Source organism: Cavia porcellus, unplaced genomic scaffold (assembly GCF_034190915.1).
Source record: "Cavia porcellus strain 051 isolate PalLab524CR breed Dunkin Hartley unplaced genomic scaffold, mCavPor4.1 scaffold_16, whole genome shotgun sequence".
Lineage (NCBI taxonomy): Eukaryota > Metazoa > Chordata > Mammalia > Rodentia > Caviidae > Cavia > Cavia porcellus.
Genome location: NW_026947499.1, coordinates 5,836,291 through 5,856,992, shown reverse-complemented (window position 1 = coordinate 5,856,992; position 20,702 = coordinate 5,836,291). Strand labels below are relative to the sequence as shown.

At 50.3% G+C, this 20,702-nt stretch overlaps 1 long non-coding RNA gene across 27 annotated transcripts in view; it reads right to left on the bottom strand.

Annotated features, from left to right (window-relative positions):
* The window catches only part of LOC101788242 (uncharacterized), a 61,546-nt gene that overhangs the window by 25,026 nt on the left and 15,818 nt on the right, over positions 1-20,702 (bottom strand). For 17 of the 27 annotated variants that reach the window (XR_010039571.1, XR_010039578.1, XR_010039579.1 and 14 more), the window contains 2 exons: positions 1,666-1,847; positions 744-1,190 (listed from right to left, as the gene is read on the bottom strand). This is a non-coding gene — a long non-coding RNA (uncharacterized LOC101788242). The remainder of the gene's footprint in view (positions 1-743; positions 1,191-1,665; positions 1,848-20,702) is intronic. The other 10 variants (XR_010039592.1, XR_010039590.1, XR_010039589.1 and 7 more) reach the window with 6 other exon arrangements.

Sequence of the window (20,702 nt, the reverse complement as noted above, 5' to 3'; positions counted from 1 at the left end):
GCCTCATTCCCTGGCACCAATGTCCCCGTAAGTGCTGGAGGATGCAACCTGCCTGGGGTTGGGTGCAGGACTTGGTCCCAGGTAACCCACAGACACACCGTCTACTTGCTTGACTTGCCCACTTGGCCAGGGAAGGTGAGGCCCCAGGCACTCTGCAGCCTCACAGAGAGCAACCTGGAGGGGGTCTGCAGAAGTGCTGTGGGTGGCCAGAGGCACCCTGCACTGTGAGTCCACCTCTCCATCCTCCTTGGCCCTCAACGTGGCCGTGACCATGGTGATGGAGAAGGAGGAGCTCAGCACGGCACTGCCACAACCTCATGGAGGGACACTGGGGTCTGGTGGGGTGTGATTGTGCTTTGTCCATGACACACTGTCTGACTGACCTCCCGATAACACAGGCGTGTGTCACACCCTGGTAGCAGGGTTCAAGCATGATGTCATGCTGTCTCCTGCTTGCTTCAGACTCATGCAGCAGGTCCTCCCCGCCATCCCTGCATGAAAGTCCCAGCAGAGCTACCACTCCAGCCTGCTGGTAAACCCCGGATTGTCCCATGGCTGAGTGAGGCCATAAGCACCATCTCGATTCTGTCACCCAGATGTCCCCTCTCAGGAGAGACCCTTTCCCCCCACAGCCCCACTCCCCTCCCTTCCCAGCCCCGCCTCCTGCCGGGTCCTCCCCAGCCAGGAGCCCTGGTCAACCCGTACCAGAGCCCCACCTGTGACTCACTGTTGTCCTATTTTACCTGCTCCTTGGCGGCACTGGCATTTGAAGTCTCTCTCAGCCCTGTCCCTGCTCCCAGCCCCGTGGTCTCCTCCTGTCACCACCTTCCCCAGGGCAGGAGACACCTCCAGTTCCTGTCCTCCCTCATCTTCCTGGATCTCAGCCAGTGGCAACTCCTGTGTCACAATTAAAGGGACTCAATCTGGAAGGCAGAGATGCAAACCCAGAACTGCCCAGTAGGTGGGAGTCTGCCAGCAGCATCTAAGCACCCACAGGAAGGACTAGAAACATAGCTCACACCCAGCACAGTGGTGCGCACGGCACTCTGGGAGGCTGAGGCAGGAGAATGGCAAGTTTGAACCCAGCCTGGGAAGCTTAGCAACTTAGAGAGACTCTGTCTCAAAAAACTAAAATAAAAAAGGGCTGGGCATGTAGCTGAATTTGAAGGCCCCAGGTTCAGTCACTAGTACTGGAGAGAGAGACAGAGACAGAGACAGCGACAGAGACAGACACATAGAGACACAGAGACAGAGAAACAGAGTGGTTTGTGCATGAAGGTGTGAGAAAGAAGTTTCGCTTACATCTTTCCCTGATGGCAGAAAGGCACCTGGCTGCCAGGCACCCAGCACACCGAGCCCTCACCCACAGAAAACCAGAGGTCCCAGCAAACACCAGGGACCCCTGAGCTTCCCCTGCCAACCCAGAAGTCACCCAGCTGGTGATCCGATTTGGTTGTTGCCCTTGGCTGCAGGTGAAATGTTTGTGTCCCCAAGCCCCAGGTTGCAATCCCAGGCCCCGGTGAGGCGGTGTTTGTAGTGCAGCCTTAGGAGCCCATGACGCTGAGGCAAGGTTAAAGAGCATGAGGGCTGGGAGCCAGGGAAGACCCTGCTGCCTCTGCCGGGGGTAGAGCCCAGTTCCAGGAGCAGGAGTGCAGAGGGGCTTACCTGAAGACATCCGGTGGGCAGCTCTCACTGTAGTGGCTCTGGCTCAGAGGATGCTGTTGGAGGTCCTGAGTGGAAGACCAGGCTGCGGGGAGTCAGACTTGGCCAGCTGAGACCTATTCCAGAAATCCAGAAGCCGTCCAGCATCAGAAAATGCACTGGAGGGAATTACCATCCTAAAAGAGCTGGGGAGAAAAGCTGGGCGGTCATCACCACAGACTCACTGCATTTGACAAAATTTTACATGCTTTTGTCCCTACAGATGTATGGATCAGTGCATAGATCTGTGCGTAAATCTACATCACCTGTATCTACCCCCACACTTACACCTACCTCTATATCTACACCCACGGCTCCATCCTCATCTGTGTCCATCTGTATGGTCCACAGCCACCTCTAGCCACACCCCTCTGACTCCCCACGTCTGCCTGCAAAGGCCAGCACCCACACCAGGGAAATCCGAGCCACTTGCCTCTGTCCTCCGTGTTTGATGTGAGGCTGTGCTGGAGGTCGGTGCTACTCAGAGTGAAAAGAAAATTGGGAAATAATCATTGGAAAGGAAGAGATGGTATTACTGCATCTGCCTCCAGGGTAAACAGCAAATAAAAGGCAGTGTGTGCAGAGGACGAGGTTTTAGTTCTAGAGACACTCCCTCCACACAATGCAGGAGTGCTGTAGCCATGGAGGAAGTGTGGGGAAATAGCGCGTGAAGTGACAAAAAAAGCAAAAACTCAGTATATAACTAGGAGTGAGTCTGATGATACAAGAGTAGACTAATTCACGATAGATAACAGAGCATCTCAGTGAAACACAGGAAGTTGTCCTCCGTTACATGAAGTGAACTCCCAGGCAGCCCTGGGAACAGCGGGGCAGACCTGAAGAAGGTGGGAAATGACGGAGCTCCTGGGTGGAGAAGCGCAGCGTGGTAAAGAGGCCCTGTGCTCCTAACTGGATTTAAAGAGGAGCAGGGTTTCCATCAGAACAAGGTAGCTCTTTTCCTAGAAATCAAGAGACAGGTTTGTGAAGTTTGGCTGGGCAGAGTCAGCAAGCAGGATTACCCAGAGGGTGGGCAAGGCAGAGGTGACAGCAAGGGCCACGGCTGGCAGTCCACTGTGAGCAGCTGGTCACACGGAAGAAAACCTGGAGACCTTCCCTACCCAGTTCCAGAAAAACGAGACAAATAAGGAAAAGTAAATCAACCTGGATCCACACTGCAGGATGAAGTCCAGGTAAATAGGATGCTTCCAGAACAAAGAGCAGAAGGTCAGGAAGGGAGGAAACAGCAGAGAGGGCACCACAGCCGGGCATGGAGCTGGGCACAGCGGGGGGCACCTGCAGCCCCGGTCACGCAGGGAGGCTGAGGCAGGAGGATCACAAGGTCAAGGCCAGCCTGGGCGACATAGTGATTAGCTGGTGCATGTCTCAAAATTCAAAGAAAGTAAAATTAGCAGAGCTGGAGCTACAGCTCAATTTGAAAGCGCTGGGCTTGATCCTCAGTACTGGAAAAGAAAAGTGAATTCCTCCATAACATAGAAACACTGAGCATGTCCTCATTTGACTCACACCCAAAAGCACTGAGGGGAGAAGACCGAGAAAGCTAACTACGTAAAATGTGTTCAGAGAAACTCAACAAAGTAAACAGAAGGCAAACTGAGAAAAGACACACTCCCAGCGAAGCAGGGCTCCGGCCTCAACCACAGTTTCTGAAAGGAGAGAAAGAAGGCACCAGGCTGCGTAGGAAGCTGAGCAGGAGGTATGCGCCAGGATCTCATCAAGAACAAACGCTAGTGGATGGTAAGCGTTCAGATCTTTGTGCTCACCTGCATTAACATGACGTTAAAAACTGCACCAGACTGAGTTTGATTCCTGGTACAAGAAAGAAAAAAAACTGCACTGAGCTCTCACTGCCTGCTTATTTGATTGGAAAACTCGAGGAGCTTCCCAGCATGCTCGGGGGTCAGGCTGGCCTGGGGCAGGTGCTGGCAGGGTCTCAAGGGCCGTGAAGCACTTCACTCCTTAGCACTGTGCTGAGAAACGTCTGCTCATTCCAGTCGCTCAGGTGTCATTGGGACTTTTTATTCTGGGAAGTCTAATTTTTGTTTAGGTTCCTTCTATGCCCTGAAAAACAGTCTGAGGAATAGCTGGCAAATATTTTTCCTGTCCTACAAGGTTGTCTGTTAGATACCGACTCCCCAGGAGAAAGGCACAGCTGGGTCCTACAAACCTGCTCCAGGGGAAACATGAAATAAAACTTAACATGCATGGATTAAAGGTTGCTCTAGCTGATGAGTCACGGGTCTGCAGGCCTGATCACCTCCAGTCTCTGCAGGCTATGGAACACAGTTCCAAGAGAAGCAGCACCTGTCCAGCGTCACACAGCAGAATCAGTAGCATGGTCTGGACGCATCCTGTAGAGCTTGAGGCTGCCGTCTGGAGCCCCTGGTCAGAGCTGGGCACATTTTCACAGTCACAGCTGACCCCGGGACCCACGGAATAAAATCTCATTATCATTATTCTGGTTGTTCGCTGACAGATGCTGCAGTCACAGAAAAACCCTTGGATGGTATCGTACTTGCCGCTAAACGGCTCGTTCCGGAGAAGGCTCCTGGCTGGTGCTGAGGCTGAGCGACAGTACCCATGGCCTGCAGCCTTGTGAGCCAGAGGGCTTGGTGGGACTGGAATTCAGCAAAAAGAAATCTCTTTTTCTTCTCTTGCCAAACTGCAATTTTAAACGGGAAACTGGAGGGGGAAATGTCCCCCAAGGCAACCATCAGATGGAAGCACTTCCGTCTCAGGACGCACTGGCCATGCAGGAGTGACCTGCAGAGATGAGGGCCATGTGGGGCTCTGTCCCCACCCCTGGGCTTCCCTGGCTCATGCCCTGCCAAGGGGCCTCAGGTCCTGTGTTTGCCTCCCTCTCCCCAGCTGATCACTGGCCTTTCACTGCCCTTGTGTGGTGCCAGCTGCCCCTGGGGGGCAGAGATGCTGCTACTCTGCTCCTTCCCGGGTGAACCCAGGACAGAGTCATGGGCTAATGACCCCCAAGTGTCACACCAGCCCCCCGGGCCCTATCAAGCTGCCTGGGGCAGACAGGAAAAATTGCTCTGCGAGTAGGACATGGTTCATTTTTCAGGAACTGGTAGGAGCACCAGTGACCCCAAGAACGACACTCAAGCTGTGCTCCTGGGCCGAGGAGTCCAGGAGAATTCTCTCCAGGGCCGCTGGTCTCTCTGCCGCTTCCTGTCCTGCTGGCTCTCAATGGGTCTGAAGGTCCCAAGGTCCAGCCCTGGATCTGCTTCCTTCCCCCAGCTCAGTGCCTCTGTCCCCCAAGTGTGGCTCTGCCACAAGAAGACATCCCCACTCCCACCATCTTCCTGGGCTGTCTGGGGCACGCTGTCACCCAGCAGCTGCCGCCCTCTGGCTCACACTGACCCTCCTGGAGTCCTCTCCTCTTACATCTGTCAGGGTCCCTACAGGTGGGCATGGAAGGGGGTGCGGGGCGCAGCCGCCAGGTGATGGATCTGACTGTACCCTGCAACTCCTGCATGGATTCGATGCTTCTCTCCTGCACCGGGTGCTCCGGGGCCACCTCGCTTTGTAACTTGGTGCCTTCAGCAGAAGCCAGCAGGTGACAAAGCAACCCACAGGCATCATCACTGCCCACTTGTGCCCACCTGAGCCAAGCTTTGGGTGGGTGTTAGGGCTCAATGGCACACAGGAAGCTGTTTCTCAAAAGACACTGAATTCTCCATTGCAATCACCTGGCCCTTCCCAGGGTGTCCCCTCCCCACAGGGACAGGAGGACGTGCGGAGACAATGAGTGTGACACTCACGGCCGGAGGCTTAGTGCACTGGACCATGGCTGGGACCAGGACACCGGGGTTCAGGGCTGGGGCAGGTGGAAGGGGATCACCCAGGAAGGCACCCGGGTCCCTGGCATGGGATCTCCCAGGAACAAAGTGCACATTGGAGAGGAGCAGGGAGGAGGGGCACGGCCAGAGGGGCTCAAGCGAGTTCCCACAGCTTCTCCGCTAGGGAGACGGCTCTCCTGTCTCAGGCTTCCCACTCTGGTATCCACTTAGTCCGTGATTTATGACAGAAATTAATAGAAACCAATCAGGCATGGTGATGCCTACAGGGCTGTGTTCAACAGCAGATGTTTCCCGCAGTGATTATGTTCAAATAATAACAACACAGAGAAGGTGCCAGGTCATCAGCCCTGGGTCACCAGCACTAAGGAGGCAGGCGGTTCTACCTACAAAACAGCTGGCAGAGGAGGCAGGGGAGGGGGAAGGCGCAGGGCCTACAGAGGCCTCCCCTCCTGAGTGTCCTGCAGTCCCTCATTCCAACTCCCAGCACCCTGATTTCCTCCCAGGGAAGCAGAGGAATCCTCCAGTTTGCCATTTCAGTGGCTGCTACGTGACACCTAGCATATGGCCTGGGGTGGGAGCAGCTCACACTGCAGACAGACCATGTTCCTCCACAGTGCTCACCGCACAGTGTGGTCTTTCTGGGCTGTTATTTAATGCTGTCCCAGTCCATTTTCACAGCCACTGGCCACAGGAAGGGCAGTTCCTCTTCTTCAGCATCCAGTTAAGTCCACGTGTTCAATGGCTTCTCTTACAAGCCTCTGCAACTCCAAGCCATTTTCCACCTGCACATTCAGAAGCCCAACAGCGCATGCAGGACAGCTCTAGAGCCTGAGAAAATGTTTAAATTGCCAGTCTACAGGGGACCTCCACGTCTAGCCAAACTCCTCCACTCTGAGGCATTTAGGGTGGAGTATCTGCTTGATCGGCTTTGGGTTTGGAGGAACACATTTGTGGGTGAGTCTGGGGAATCACAGCCTTGGGGATTTGTCTGGTCACTCACTCCTTCCTCTTTGGTGCTGCCTCTCTGCTCTGCTTACTGGCCACCATGAGCCGAGCAGTTTTGCTCCACCAGGCCCTTCTGCCGTGATGTTTCTGCCGTGGATCCAGTTGACAGTGAACTGAAACCATGAGCCAGTTAAACCTCTGCTCCTCCAAGTCACAGGTGTCAGGTGCAAGTCAAAGGAGTGAGCAGGTATAGGCTACCAGGGGAAGAAAATGCTCCGGAGAGAGGGAGATGAGGCTGGTACAGCCCCACAATGGTGGGCAGTGGACAGTGACTGGCCAATGGGGCGGCCACAGGAAATAAAGTCAGGAAGATCACAGGGCTCCAAGCCACACAGGGATGGTAGGCATGGTGGCTTGGGCTGTGCTGCAGGGACTTGGTTGACACAGGTCTCCTGCCATGGATTTCTTGTATGCACAGCACATGCCCTCTTTACTCAGGGTCAGTCCTCTGACCCACTGGGACTAAGGGGTGGACAGTGACAGTCCTGCCACATTCCTGCCAGAGGAGGAGTCACCTGAAAATCTGCAGCAGGCAGGACCAGCCACCCCTGAAATGACTACTCTTAGTAGATGTGTGCACCAGCACTTCCTGAGGAAAACTCCCTGCACATCACCACCCAGGAGAGATAATGGAGCCTGAAAATCCTGCAGTGGATTTTCCCTGGTGGGTATTGAACTGTGGGGAATTCTGGAGGAACTCTTAGTCTAGGGGTGAAGCTGAGCAGTCAGTCGAGACTGACTCAGGGTGAGGAGCATTTTCCTGAGATGCAGCACCTTCCCGTGAGAGAGCTGGGGTTCTTGTGGGCTCAGCATCCATTATATGTCTTGCAAGGAGCAGGATGCTGGCAGAAACACACCACACCAATGACATTTTCCCAACAACGTGAATCTCAGCTGGAGTTCAGCAGTCAAACTACAGCCCTTTGGGTCACGAAAAAACAATAAGGAAGTCTTCTTTACACACGCAAATATATTCTGAGTGACACTTTAGTGTTACAATTATAAGATGCTAGAAGATAATGAAATTAAGATTTTAAACATCACACCCTATTTAAATGGCAGTGAAGTTTGAGGCTGGATCAGGACTCAGCACACTGTCTCGCTCTATTGGGTAAATATTCATCAGAGTGTGGTGACATTCCATGATGAGGGAGGGCAAGGGGAAATTAGACTTCCTTTCCAACCTGTGACTCCAGCTCGCGGTGTCTTTGAGGTTGATGGGAGAAATCTCAGGGTTACACAAGGTGTCCGCTGGCACCAGGCTGGCTGTTGGAGCAGCGGAGAACAGGCTGTGCCTCTAGCTCAAGGTTAGACTCAAATTCAAATATTGGATAATTGGATCCACAGCCTGCTGTAATTGTCAGCAAATAACAGAAAGCTGCTCAGGCTGATTAGCTGTGCAGTGCAATTATTTGCTTTAATGAAAGAGCACAGCTCTCTCCACGGGCGGAGCCTGCACGCGGGGTGCCAGGGAGCCTGGGCACATCTGCGCAGGTGGTAACTGCAGGTGCGGCCTCCTGCTGTACCCTGCACCAATTAGGGGTGCTCATCACCCCCATTTTAGGGGTGGGGAAATTGAGGTCCACTGAGCTGCCACACAGCGAAGGACAGAGCTGGAATTCTCGTGTGCCTGACTCTAGGTCATTTTGAGAGATGATATTGCAAAGACCCCTCCCCGGTGCAGCCAGCGTGGTCCAGATCTGTAGAGGTGAGGCTCTGACTTCTGCACTTGGGGAAAACCTCCCTGTAGGCCGCCACGCCCTCCCAATTTAAAGCGCCTTCCACTGGCCCTCCTGAAGGATGAACATCTAGGGAAATCTCCGCCGGTGTCTGCCCTCTAGCGGCGGCCACGGGAAACGCACTGCGGTGCAGCCAGGCGCACGCAGGATCCAGCATGGTTTAAACCTGGACCCAAAAGCAGACCGAGACCCACTAAAATCGAGATGTTCTGCCAGCAGGCTGCTGGAGAGGTTTCCAAAATGGGCCACTTTTTGAGGAGACAGCATTTTCATTTCAAGTTGATTTCTTACATTTCTCCTTGGCCTCTCTTTGGCAGAATCATTGAACAAGGCCACCTAGCATCTCTTCTCTCTAGCTTTTGGGAAGCTGTCCAATCCCCAGGGAGGGATTCCATGCGGCAACGGTGGTCCACGTGTCACTCCACTCTCCAATACCATCTGTGACACGTGGGCTTCTTGGGGGTGGAACAGTGACGTGGTGACAGGTTCAGGAGGTGGGCTGCATCAAGCTTGGCCCACTCTGTGCTGACATTTTGGCCTTTGACACTTTGCTTTAGAGTCTATGCTTCAATTTACTCAAGTGCAAAGTGAGAAAGAAACATGACTGTCATGGCTTATGTCTGTGGCCCCCAAGCCACATGTGTGTGCATTGTGCGTTTGTGATTGGTTCATTCTCTGGTGGTTGGATTGATGATGTCAGTGCTACACCCTCATAGGGGAGGAGCCAGGATGTGATGTAATGGCAGGAAGAAGGTGTGTCTTGCTCTTTTGCTGGTGTTCACCTTGCTGTTTGCAGCTGCCACGAACTGTGGTCCCGCCATGCCAGCCTGCCTTGGAGTCAACTGAACATGGACTGAATCCTCCAAAAACTGTAAGAAATAAACCTTTCCTTTCTCAAATTGAGCTTCAGGTATTTTGTCTCAGCAATAAGTAAAAGGTAATTTAGACAACGACCTAACCTGCTAGCTAGGCTTGAATTGCCCCAGTGCTCCTGGAAGATCTTAGTGTGATCAGTTAACACCCTAACTCTGAGCTTCTCCCCTCCCTTCAGATGCGCAGACAAACCCTGAACTGTCTTCCCTGGGGAGGGAGCTGTCTCAATGGGTGACCTTGATGGTGAAGGATATCTTGGTGTCTTGACGTGGCCGCAATAACACACAGCACTCACAGACTCCAAGCACACGCTCATCCCAGGTGCTTCCAATGACAGAATGGGCTTAACCTGCTCATGCAATAGATGTGTGTCAGATTCAACCACTGGCAAGACACAGCACACAGGACGCTTGCACACCAGCCAGTATCAACCACTGAGCCCTGTCTCATGGGTTCTCACCCACATCCTGCAAAAGAGGGGTCGTTCCCTTCTTGTACCGTTGGGGCCACAGGCCCAAGGACTCAGGTCACTCATCTGACACTCAGAACCAGTAAGCTCCTGATCTGTGTCCATGGAACCTCAGAGATACCTCTGGATTTTCCCTTTAGGGAATTCAAAAGAGCCCGTGACATTGGACTGATTCCCCATGTAGCATCTTGGCCCATTCAGTTCCCCCCAAATAACCTCCACCTAATTTTCCCTCTGTCCATGTGTCAAAAGCAACAATTTCATGAGCCTGCATCCCTCAACCCTCTGAGACCCTGGAGGTCTGAGACCTGAGCAGCCACCAAGACCCCATGCTCAAGGGCCACACATCGTCACCATCTGGAAATTCTTGATAATTTTGTCATTGAACCTGGGTTTTACAAGTGATGTCTGGCAAGACAGCAGGCCCTGGAAGTGCCACAGGTGTGTCTGCCTCTCCTCAGTATCCCACACACAGATCCCACCTGTGACACTCTGTAAATGCAGATGCTGTGGTGTGTGTGTGATGCATGGATGTGCAGAGGGACCCACAGATGGTGCAGAGGGCCAGGTGTGTCTGAGACTGGACCTGGACACCCGGCAGGTCACGCTTACCTCTGAGCTACAGTTTGCTTTCGAGCAGAAAGTAAGCAACAGCATAAAAGTGAATGCCCAGGGAGCAGGACACGGGGTTTCCTCCCTCTGATTCCTCTCTCATCTTGGCCAAGTACTCACACCAGAGTGAAACAGGGAAGCAGAGCCAGCAGAATATCCTGCAGTCTCTGTGCCCTACAGCCCTCCTCCTTCCTCATCGGTAAGCCTGGAGACAGACATCAGGAGAAGTGCACAGCGAGCTCCGGAACACAGAGGCTGGGTCCAGGGTTGCTTTGCAGGACGCCCACTGCTCCTTCAAGGGCCAGTTACACAGGGACTCACCGCCATGAGATCAGGATTTCCCGGGTCCGGGGACTCTACCTGCGAGTCAAACGTGCTGGTATTTGCATCTTAAACTGGCACGGACCATATAAAGAAAGAGTGATGGTGCAGGTCACACTGAGGAGTGAAAACGCTCCAGCTGTCTTCACTCGGAACACGGAAGAGCCAAGAGAAACCATTGAAAGAGGCGCCCCGGAAGCCAGAACACCCCTTTCCCTTTAACTGTACGTGTTTTACTCCACTTTACCCTGCCTTCTGAACAAGGGGCTCCTCGTTTTCCTTTTGTGCTAGTCCCTGAAAATTCTTAGCTGGCTCTGCCCACTGCACCCCACCTGCACAATGGGGGGGCTGTTTTAATGATGCCCCCTCCAGAGGAAAAGGTGGCAATGTACCCCCAGCTGCAGCCCCCTCAACCCAATATGGGACGCAGCCCATTTGGAGTTCAAGTGTTTGCTGTTTCAAATTAGACTTTAGAACCAGAGGCAGGAGTGGGTGTTTTCACCAATGGATTGGAAACTGAGGACGTTAAGCAGGAAATTAATCCTGCTGTGCATGAAAATAACTATGAGACTGGCCTGCACTTTTTCCTCCTCACAAATAAACGCGCTCCTGAAACTCCTTTCAAACACCTCTCAGCTACACACAGAAACAGGCCCTCATTGCTCTAGGCTGGAGACCTCTCTGGTGCAAGTGGGAGAAAACTGGCCTCAGACCAGCTTTAGGGAAATAAAGGCAACTGATCGCTTCACACAAAGGCGGACAATGTGCCTCAGAGCAGCTTCCTGCAGCCGTTCTCCAGGGACCTGATGTTCAGCTTCTGAGCCTCTGCTCTGCGGGGCCTCCTCGTGATCTCAAAGTGGCTGCCAGCACCTCACAAACTTCCTAGTTCACGCCTCTAGAATCTGAACTGGTAGCTTAGGAGTTCACGTCAGTGTGCGTCCTTCACAGGAGCACAGGAACAACAGTTCTCTGGAGGGAATTCAGTGCACACAGACAGCATACAGAAAGGGAAAAATTTCAGCGTATTAACGAAACAGCTGGATCCAGTTCACAGTGAACTCGCAGCCCCAACTTCACATACTACCAGTAATAAATCCTTTGGTTTTCTGCTTATTTGGTGGATTTTAGTTATCATCAACCAAGATAATTACAATTTTTTGAAAACCCTCTTCTGTACCAGGTGCTCCCTGGTCTCTGCTCCTTGGAGTCCCCAACCCCAGAGGAAGGGCACTCAGGCCTTCGTAAGTATTAATGCTGTGTACACGACCCGGACCTGAGTCCTGGGTGTGGAGAGGGCTCCAGTGCGCATGCGCAGGGTACAAACACGGACGTGTGCCGTGTTCCCGAACGTCACACCTCCCTGTGCTCAACCTCAATGTCCGTTCTTTTTAATAGAAATAAAACTGAACGTTGTCAATATCTTTCCCCCGAAGATGGCATCATCTTACTGCAAAAGGGCAGCAAAAAGACAGTCGGTTGGTTCTCCCCACTGCCTATCCCCCTGCCCATCTGAAAATCCTGTGGTCCTGATGCCCCTGCCCCACTCCCACCCCATGCCCAGGCATCTCTGAGGCCAGGCTGGGACAGGAACGCGCTCACAGTGAAGCTGCTCCCTGGCTTTCCGGAGACACTGAGACTCAGGGGCCACAGCAGTCACAAGGAGCCCCTTTTCTCTGAGAGGGTATGGCTTCGTTCCTACACCTATTTTAGATTTCCAGGATGCATTTCTGTTGGCAGCGAGGCTGCTAGCTGGGTTCAGACCACTGGGAGCCCGGAGCGCTTCTTTTATTTGGTTTTCTCTGGGTGCCTTGTGCAGGCTAAGCTCTCCTTGTTCCTTGCTCCCCTCACTTTGACTCCACCCCTGCAGAGTGCTTTTGCATGATTCCTAGGGGAGTGCCTTTGTTGGATTCACTTTCTGTCTAAGTCCCCATTGTCACCCTCTGATAAACTCAAAGGTCCTGGAGGAGGCTGAGCTGACACCCTGCAGGATTTATTCCCAGATGCATAGAATGTGTCCTACCCAGACACCCCTCCTTTCTTCCACACCAACACCTGGAGATGAGTGTGTTGCCCCAACTGCCCTTGGGTGGCGGCTGAAGTTGTCCCAGTTCATCTAAGAGACTCAGACGTACTTGGCTTGGACCCCAGGAACTGGGACCTTCCACGGCAGCCTCTTTGAACCTGAGCTGAGAAGGCTGTAGAGTGAAAGGCTGGGGCTTCCTCTCATTCTCTGGGGACCGTCTTCTCCATGGTTAATGAGATGAACTGGCTGGGTTTTTACTGCTTGCTTCCAGATACAATAGCCAGGTCTGTAACTGTGCTGAGCTGGTCTTCAGCATCCGGAGCTCTTTTAACTCCCGCAGAGTCCAGGCCTCCTGCCCGTAAACTGAAGCTGTCACATTGCACCTGCCTCCTGTACCCAGGAAACCTTCAACAACTTGGACCTCGTCTCAGGGTTCAGATGCCATCGCCGGGCCCAGGCCAGCCTCCAGTGAACAGGAAGTGGTGAGGCGGTGGTCAACACTAAGGGATCCCACAGAGTGGCCCCTTCGTGGTTGTCACTGCAGCCATCACAACCAGCTGCACGAAGCCCTGGGCATCATTCTGCCCACTACCCAAGCAAGGGACCAGAAACCAAGGGACAGCATAGGGGCCTGGGAGGGAGGCCAAGTTCAGTAAGGAAGTGCTGTCCAGACTTTCGCTGTCAAGGAACACAAGATGATGAGAATATTTAAATAGAATGGCATGCTCAGGTGGCGCTGGCCACCCCAGACCCTGGCAAGTCCCCTGTAAAATACTAAGAGGGTAAAAGTCAAGCCAGGTACACCTGCTTTGCATGTGTGGTCCGGCACCCTAAGGCCAGGCCTCTGTGGGGAAGAAGCATGCATGTCCTTGTCACCTGTTGCTGCCCCTGCTGGTCCTGCCAGGGCTTTTCCCTGCTACGAAGGCCTCCAGGGTCTCCCTCGTAGTCCTCCTGCTTAGCTTCTTCCCATGTTAGGGTCAGGGGGTTCCAGAGGGACAAGATATGGGGCCAAAGGCAAGAGACAGGAGTAGGAAACATCTTTCCAGCCATACTGGGGCTTTGTCTCCTTGGTTTGTTTTTGAAGATAATCACCCTTCCTCATGGTGTATGGGAAGCATAATTTACCAGCAGTGGTGGACAGCCATGGGGCACAGAGCTCTGAGAACTGAAAGCCACATCTTCATCAGTGTGACACAGAACAACTCCTCCACCTTGTCCACCACTGCTCCATGTGAGCTCCTTGGAAAGGGAAGCTGCTCAGTCTCCTGGCCTCTTGGCCTCCTGTCTTCCTGGCCCCCTGGCCTCCCAGCATGCTGCTGAGGCTCGCAGATGAAACTGGAAGGGTGCATTCATCTGCCTTTCCGCCTTCCATCCAGGAGGCCCTGCACCCCAGCAGTCCGCCCCTTTTCTGTGCTGAAGACACCCAGGGGAACAGAGCGTGGCATGGCCGTTCTGCTGTGGCCCAGGGTGGCTTCCATGAGTGTCTGTGAAGAACAGGGGACTGTGACTGGTCTTGTTTCTGTCCCTGTGGATCCTGTCCATGTTCCTCATGGGTAAATACCGAAGAGCAAAGCTTTAACGAAGCCACAGAACTGCAGCCGGATCCCATGCTCCTGACCGAGGTCTTTAAGACCTTGTGCTTCCTCTGCAGCTCCGCGTTGCTCCCTTGGGCACCCGGGCGTTTTAATGCCACCTGTGGTACATGGTGGGAGCTGGTGTCCCTGAAGCTCTGAATCTGGGTTTCCATAACCACATGGGGAGTAAGGCTCCTTTCTGTACTATTCATAGATTTTCCTGGGGGAAATTTCTATGCAAATTTGCTTCCTATTCTCAATTTTGCTGTTTGTGTTTTTTATTGAGACCCGATGGCTCATGAATTCTCCAATTAAACTTTGAATTAAGACCACTTTCTCCTCCTCTCCGTGGATTTCCTTTAGTTTTCATAATGCTGCTATTTGAAAACAGAGGTTCTAATGCTTATGAAGTCTATTTTGTTCCTGCTAAGTGATTTTTGTCCTGATTAAGAAATCTTTTATCTAAAGAATAAAATAAAAAGATTCCCTGGTGTTTTCTTCAAAAAGATGTGACATCCATTTGTTTAGTGCTATGACTACAGCACCTGACTTTATCTACAGTCAGACATGGCTTGAGTTTCCTTTTCCTCCGTGTGAATCTTTTCTCCAGCCTGTCTCATGAACGGCTTCCATGAGTCTATGAATTCTTTGAATTCCTGTATTCAAGATCAAGTAATTGTGCAAGGGCAGCCCCATTTCAGGAGACTAGCGGCTCTGCTGGGGTATCTGTGGACCTCTCACCAGTGCGAAGCCACCGTGATCACCGCGGTCTTCAGTCCACCTTGGAGCTGGTCAGCTCGGGCTCTCAATGTCTGCTTCTCCTCTCAACATCACTTTGGCTGCTTGATGTATTCATTCCTTTAAACTTCAGAATCAGTGTTTCAGTTTCCGTGAGGAGGAAGGAGGACCTGTGCATTGTCTCATCTCTATAGATCAGATTTGGGAAATCGAACCCCTCACAACACCAGCACGGAGGCTCTCATTTCAGAACTATGCTATGTGCATTTTCCTGTTTATTTGGGTTGTCATTCATTTCTTGCAATAATATTTTGCAGTTTTCAGGATAGATGATCTGTAAGTACCTTCTTATATTTATTTTCAAGGTTTTTTTTTTTTTTTTTTTTTTTTTTTACATTTTAGTGTTAGTATAAATTGTATTGATCAATTTTATCCTGGAAATCTCTATTTCTAGGACACAGAAACACATTTACCTATCATGTGCTGACCTCAAACCTGCTGACCAAGTTTGTTTATAGCACTGGCATCTTTTTCTGGTATCAGTGTTAAGGCAGACTTTGTAATCATGGGGAACCATTTTCTCTTCCCCTGAATTTTGACACATTTCTTAAAGAATAATATAAACTTTTCCTCAGTGCTGCAGATGGAGCTCTGGGCCTGTTGCATGCTGGGCCTACACTTTACACTGAGCTGCATCCCAGGCCCTGAAAATAACCTGATTCCTTCCTTACCTGTTTGACAGCACTCACAAGTGAAGCCACAAGACCTGAGATGTTCAGTGCATTGAACTGACACAAGCCCGCGCACACACTGATTCCCGTTGTCTCAGTTTTGCTAGCTGGTGGTTTTCTAGGAGTCTGTTCGCTCTGTCTATTGTGTCTGCTTTACTGCTATACAGTTATTTACAACACCGTCTTATTACCGTCTCTAGAGTTGTAGTGACTTATTTTCATGCGTGTAACTGACACTGGTAATTCCAACTTTTATCTCATTAGTTTTCCTAGAAAATTTTCAACTTCATTGCTTCTTTCAAAAACACAGCTTCTGGTTTCCTTGATTTTTCTGGTTTTGTTTGCTATTTCATGCATTTCTGCCCAATATCAATGGTTCCTTTTAACACGCCAGGTATTAATGATTTCTTCCCTAGTTTATCCAATGGGTGATGCATTGGACTAAGGAATCGCAGACATTTTCTTTGATAGGCTGCACAGTGCACACTCCAGACCTCACAGACAGCGCAGCCTGCGTCAGAGTCACCCACTCTGCTACCACTGCATGGCAGCCACTGGGTGCGCCACGGGCTGAGTGAACAAGGTCCTGTGACAATAAAACTTTATACACAAAAGTAGGCACCGGGTGAGATCTGGCTTATGGGCATGCAGTCCATTTGTCCCTAGATAAAATGACTGGGTTTAACAAGTTCTTCATTTACAGAGCACACAGATAACCCGTGAGTGTTTAAGCAGCTCACAGTGTGATGCGCTCTGTTCTCTGTCACTCAGTTCAGGTTTTCCAACCTTGTGATTTTCTTCTGTGACCCATGAGTCCCATAGAATTCTGAGGCTTAATTCCGGGTTATTTGGATGTTTTCTAGGTAGCTTTCTTTTTTCATTGATTGCTAGGTTAAATTTTTGAGATCAAGGAACATATTCCAGGGGAATCCAAACCTCAGAGTTTGGGAGTAGTTAAATCGTGACAAATGCACTGTGGATGTTTAGGAAATACATCCAGTTGTTGATTGTAGTGTGTCCTTATTACCTGTGCCTCTTCGCATTTTTCATCTCAGAAGAGGAAATTATTATCTTTTCCCACAAATCTATGTCACTTTGTGTCTAATGTAAAACTTTAGTTGCGTGGCTCCCTTTATTTAACTCCTCATGAGCTATAAACATCACTTATTTTATAAGGAAATATAGGTTATTCAGATCCTAGATGACTGATAGGTAGAGGTCGATAGACACTTAACCTTGGTTCATGAAGTTAATTCTTTCTGCACTTCTGGTCACAAATGAAATTGGACAAACCCGAATCAAAAATTGCCCTAAGGTCAGCACTGAACCTAATCGCTGTATTTGATTCATTTCTTCTCCAATTCAATATGTTAACAGAATCATGGAAAAGTTAAGTTTGTGAACCAAAACATAATTACACATGTGTGCATGTGTGTTTAATTCTCTACTACTTTTGTTATAAATTAGAAGAATTAGCAGAAATAAATAATCTAATCAGTGAAAAAGAAAGGTTAGATGATGTAATCCATAGAAAATAAAGAACATAGGGAAAAAAGAATATTAAAAATAAGCGAAGCCTCAGAAACACATGTGAAAGCATCTGCACAAAAGAAGGGCAGGAAAAAAGATAAGAATGGAGCAAATTTTAAAAGAACAATTGTTAAATACTTTCCAAATTTCATAGAAAACATTAATGCCTACATTCAAGGAGTCCAGCACATTCCATGTGGAATAAGTGCAGGAATCCATAGTCGCAGATAACAGCAAAAATGTGGAGGGAGAAAAACCTTGAAGGTGGCCAGGAAGAAGATTCACCATACACAAGAAACCACAGGGAAATTCACAGCTGCTTTGTACTGAAATGCTGGATCCCAGAAGGGAACCGGATGTCATATTCCAAGTGACAAAAATAACAACTGCCAGTCAAATATCCCTTTTCTGCGGAAGGGATGGGGGAATATATATATATATATATATACATATATATATATATATATATGACAGAAAGAAACACTAAATGCAGGTTAAACTACCCATTCCTTTCCTTTCCTAGAGTAATTCCAATCCACACACTCAAGCCACCTTGGTAAAAGTAACTATGCAGTCATAGACCATGGAACAATGCATACCTCATCTCCATGCTAAACTGATTTGCAGAGTCCCTGTATTACACACGAATGCATTTACATGGCTGCGCCTGTAGCATATTTAGGTGCAATGTGTCTGAAAGCAGCCCTGGCACATAATGAACCGCGGCACTATGCCAGGGTCTCCGCCATGGGCAATTTGGGCCAGGTCTGACTCCAATCCACCATGGGAGCTCTCTTGCATTTGCCTTGCTCCTGAGTGGCACTAAAGTGTCCTTCTGGAGTCCATGAAGTACAGTGGAGTTGTTTGAAAGATGCTCGCAGCTTGACCATTTCCTAGTCATAAAGTTATTGCCCTGAGTGTGAGGTGGGGGTCCAACTGGACCTCGCCATGCCTAGCGCAGTGTGATCAGTGATGGCCAAGAGGAAGCTGTGGACACCTCACTACAACATCCAGACAGGAGCAGGATGTTGGCTCCCTCTTGCCACAACCCCTCGAGATGGTAAAGCTGATACTCTCAGGAGCCTGTTTGCTTTTCCAAAGCTGAGCTTGAGCAGAGCTCATCAGCTGTGCTGACTGTGGCTCAGGCATCAGAACCAGGGAGCAGCTTTCCCGGGAGGGCAGGAGTGTGACCCTGGCAGTGAGGAGGCAGTCACTCTGGGATGCAGTGAGGACCCAGTTCCTAAGACATCTCGGTTACTCTGGTGTTGTGTGTGACACAACCCAAGACCGTGCTGAGGAACCGGAATCATTGGTGCTTGTATGAGCTTTCCTGCCACTATGATTTTACAGATAGAAATGACTTCCCCTGGCTGGCAGGGACACACTTGAATAAAGATGTTTCTCTCACTGAAATTCAGGTATGAGCCAGCACTCAGAAAGGTCAGGCAGGAGACCAGCCTGGGCTACAAAGTCAGCTGAAGGTCAGACTGAACTGCACAGCAAGACCCTGCCTCAAAAAGACAAAAAAAAAAAAAAAAAAAAAAAAAGCAAAGGAAAGGAAAGGAAAGAAAAAGAGAGAGAGAAGGAAGGAAGGAAGGAAGGAAGGAAGGAAGGAAGAAATAAGGAGAGAAGAAAGAAAGGACTTCAACTTTGGAAGATTTAGGGACAAACAGACCATTCTTGGCCTTCTCCAAGAACCGGGTCTGCCATCTCAGCTACCTCGTTCACCATGACAGTGTCCTTTCCAACAGCTGGGGAAACTCCATGGCAAGACGTGGACTCCACATGATGTGCTCCCCCCAGAGTAGCCCTTGGGGCTCAGACCAAGGTTATTTCTCTCATTCTGTCTTTACATCTCTGCCTGTTGTTTTTGTCTCTGATCCTCAAGATCTCAGACAGTGACTGTGGAGACACAGCCGCCTCCATCCTGGACCCACAGGCTTCTTGCTGGCTTCTTTCAGTGTGTGTCTGAAGAAGTGATCCGTGCCTACAGCCTACCAATCAACTGCCTATCACCAGGAACCATCCAGCATATTTTATTTGTCCATTTTTTAATACTGTTTGGAAGCATCTTTACAGACACGTTACCTGTAACCGTGGCATGTGACCGTCTTACTGAAAGCCACGGGGATACAATGCAGTAGAATCCCAGTGAGCTATGGCAAATCACACTGCTATGAACACGGGTGCACCTATATCACTGAGACATGAACTTTTCAATGTTTCTGGGAAAATATCCAGCAGGGGAATACTGGATTGAATGGAACTTCCAATCCTAGTTTTTTGAGGAATCTCTGTGCTGATTTCCACAGTGGATGCACCAGTCTACACTCCCACCAACAGTAGAGCAGTGTTCCTTTTTCCCCACAGCCTCACCAACATTTGCTATTGATTGATTTCTTGATGGCAGCTATTCTCTCCAGAGTGAAATAAAATCTCAATGTTGTTTTAATTTGCATTTCTTGAATGACTAGTGATGGTGAACATTTCTTCATATATTTATTAGCTATTTGTATATCTTCATCTGAGAAGTGTGTGTTCATCTCAGATGCCTATTTTTGGAGGTCTTTGAATTTGGGGGTTTTGATGTGTGATTAGAACAATTACTTCTAAGATAACATGTAATTTATCAACTAGTGATTTCTTACTGTTTTATTTTGAATTTCTGTATTATTTCTACCCTTTTTTGTTTTGCTTTTTTTCTGTAAATTGAAAAAAAAAAAAGCTTAAAAAAAAAAAAAAGAATCCAAGTGAGAAGAGTGAAACCTTATAGAGGACACTATGCCCCCTCCAAATTCCTAACAAAAATTTCTCCTCCTCTTTGCTGTCTTGAAGCCACTCAAAAGCGCACACCCAGCCTGCTGTGTGGGTTTGGCCGCCTGCTCTGCTCCACCACCCAAATCAGATCCCCTCAGTGAGACGCTTCTGAGGCCCAGACAGACAGCCGTGAGCCTGGAAACGCTGAGGTGACAGCGTGCTCCTCAGTCACACTGTAGTTTAAACATCATTGGTCATAAAAACACAAGAGAGCCCCTCCATCACGGATCTGTGGGTGAGCCGGTGCCGTGGTACTCTCCAGCCACTCCTCCAAACCGGGTTGGGCCTTTATTCAGTTCTATACTCCTGGCTGATGCCTGCCACAGCGTCAGCCTTCACTTAAATGCCCACTGACGTGGCAGAGGGGGTGGGCAGCGGGTCTGTTCTTGGAAGGCACACTGATGCTAAAGTGAAGCTCAGAGGGCGGCAGCTGCAGGAAGGGTCCCTGGGCCCGCGACGAGAGGAAGAGCAGCGTGCTCCACCTGGCGGGCCTGGCCTGGGTGTGCAGGGGCAGCTGCGGGCAGCGCCTGCCCTAGGACAGCTGTGATGGCAGCGGTGCCCTCCCTCGTGTGTACAGATGTGCCCAGTGGAGACTGGCGGGAACAGACGAGAAACACGACACGGGGATGGGGAGATGCTGAAGACCTGTTCTTCCCCTCAGCCTCCAAGTCTAGGGGGCCAGGTTCAAAGAGAGCGGGATAAGGGACTGAGGTGGGGGACAGAGTCTCCCCGCAGA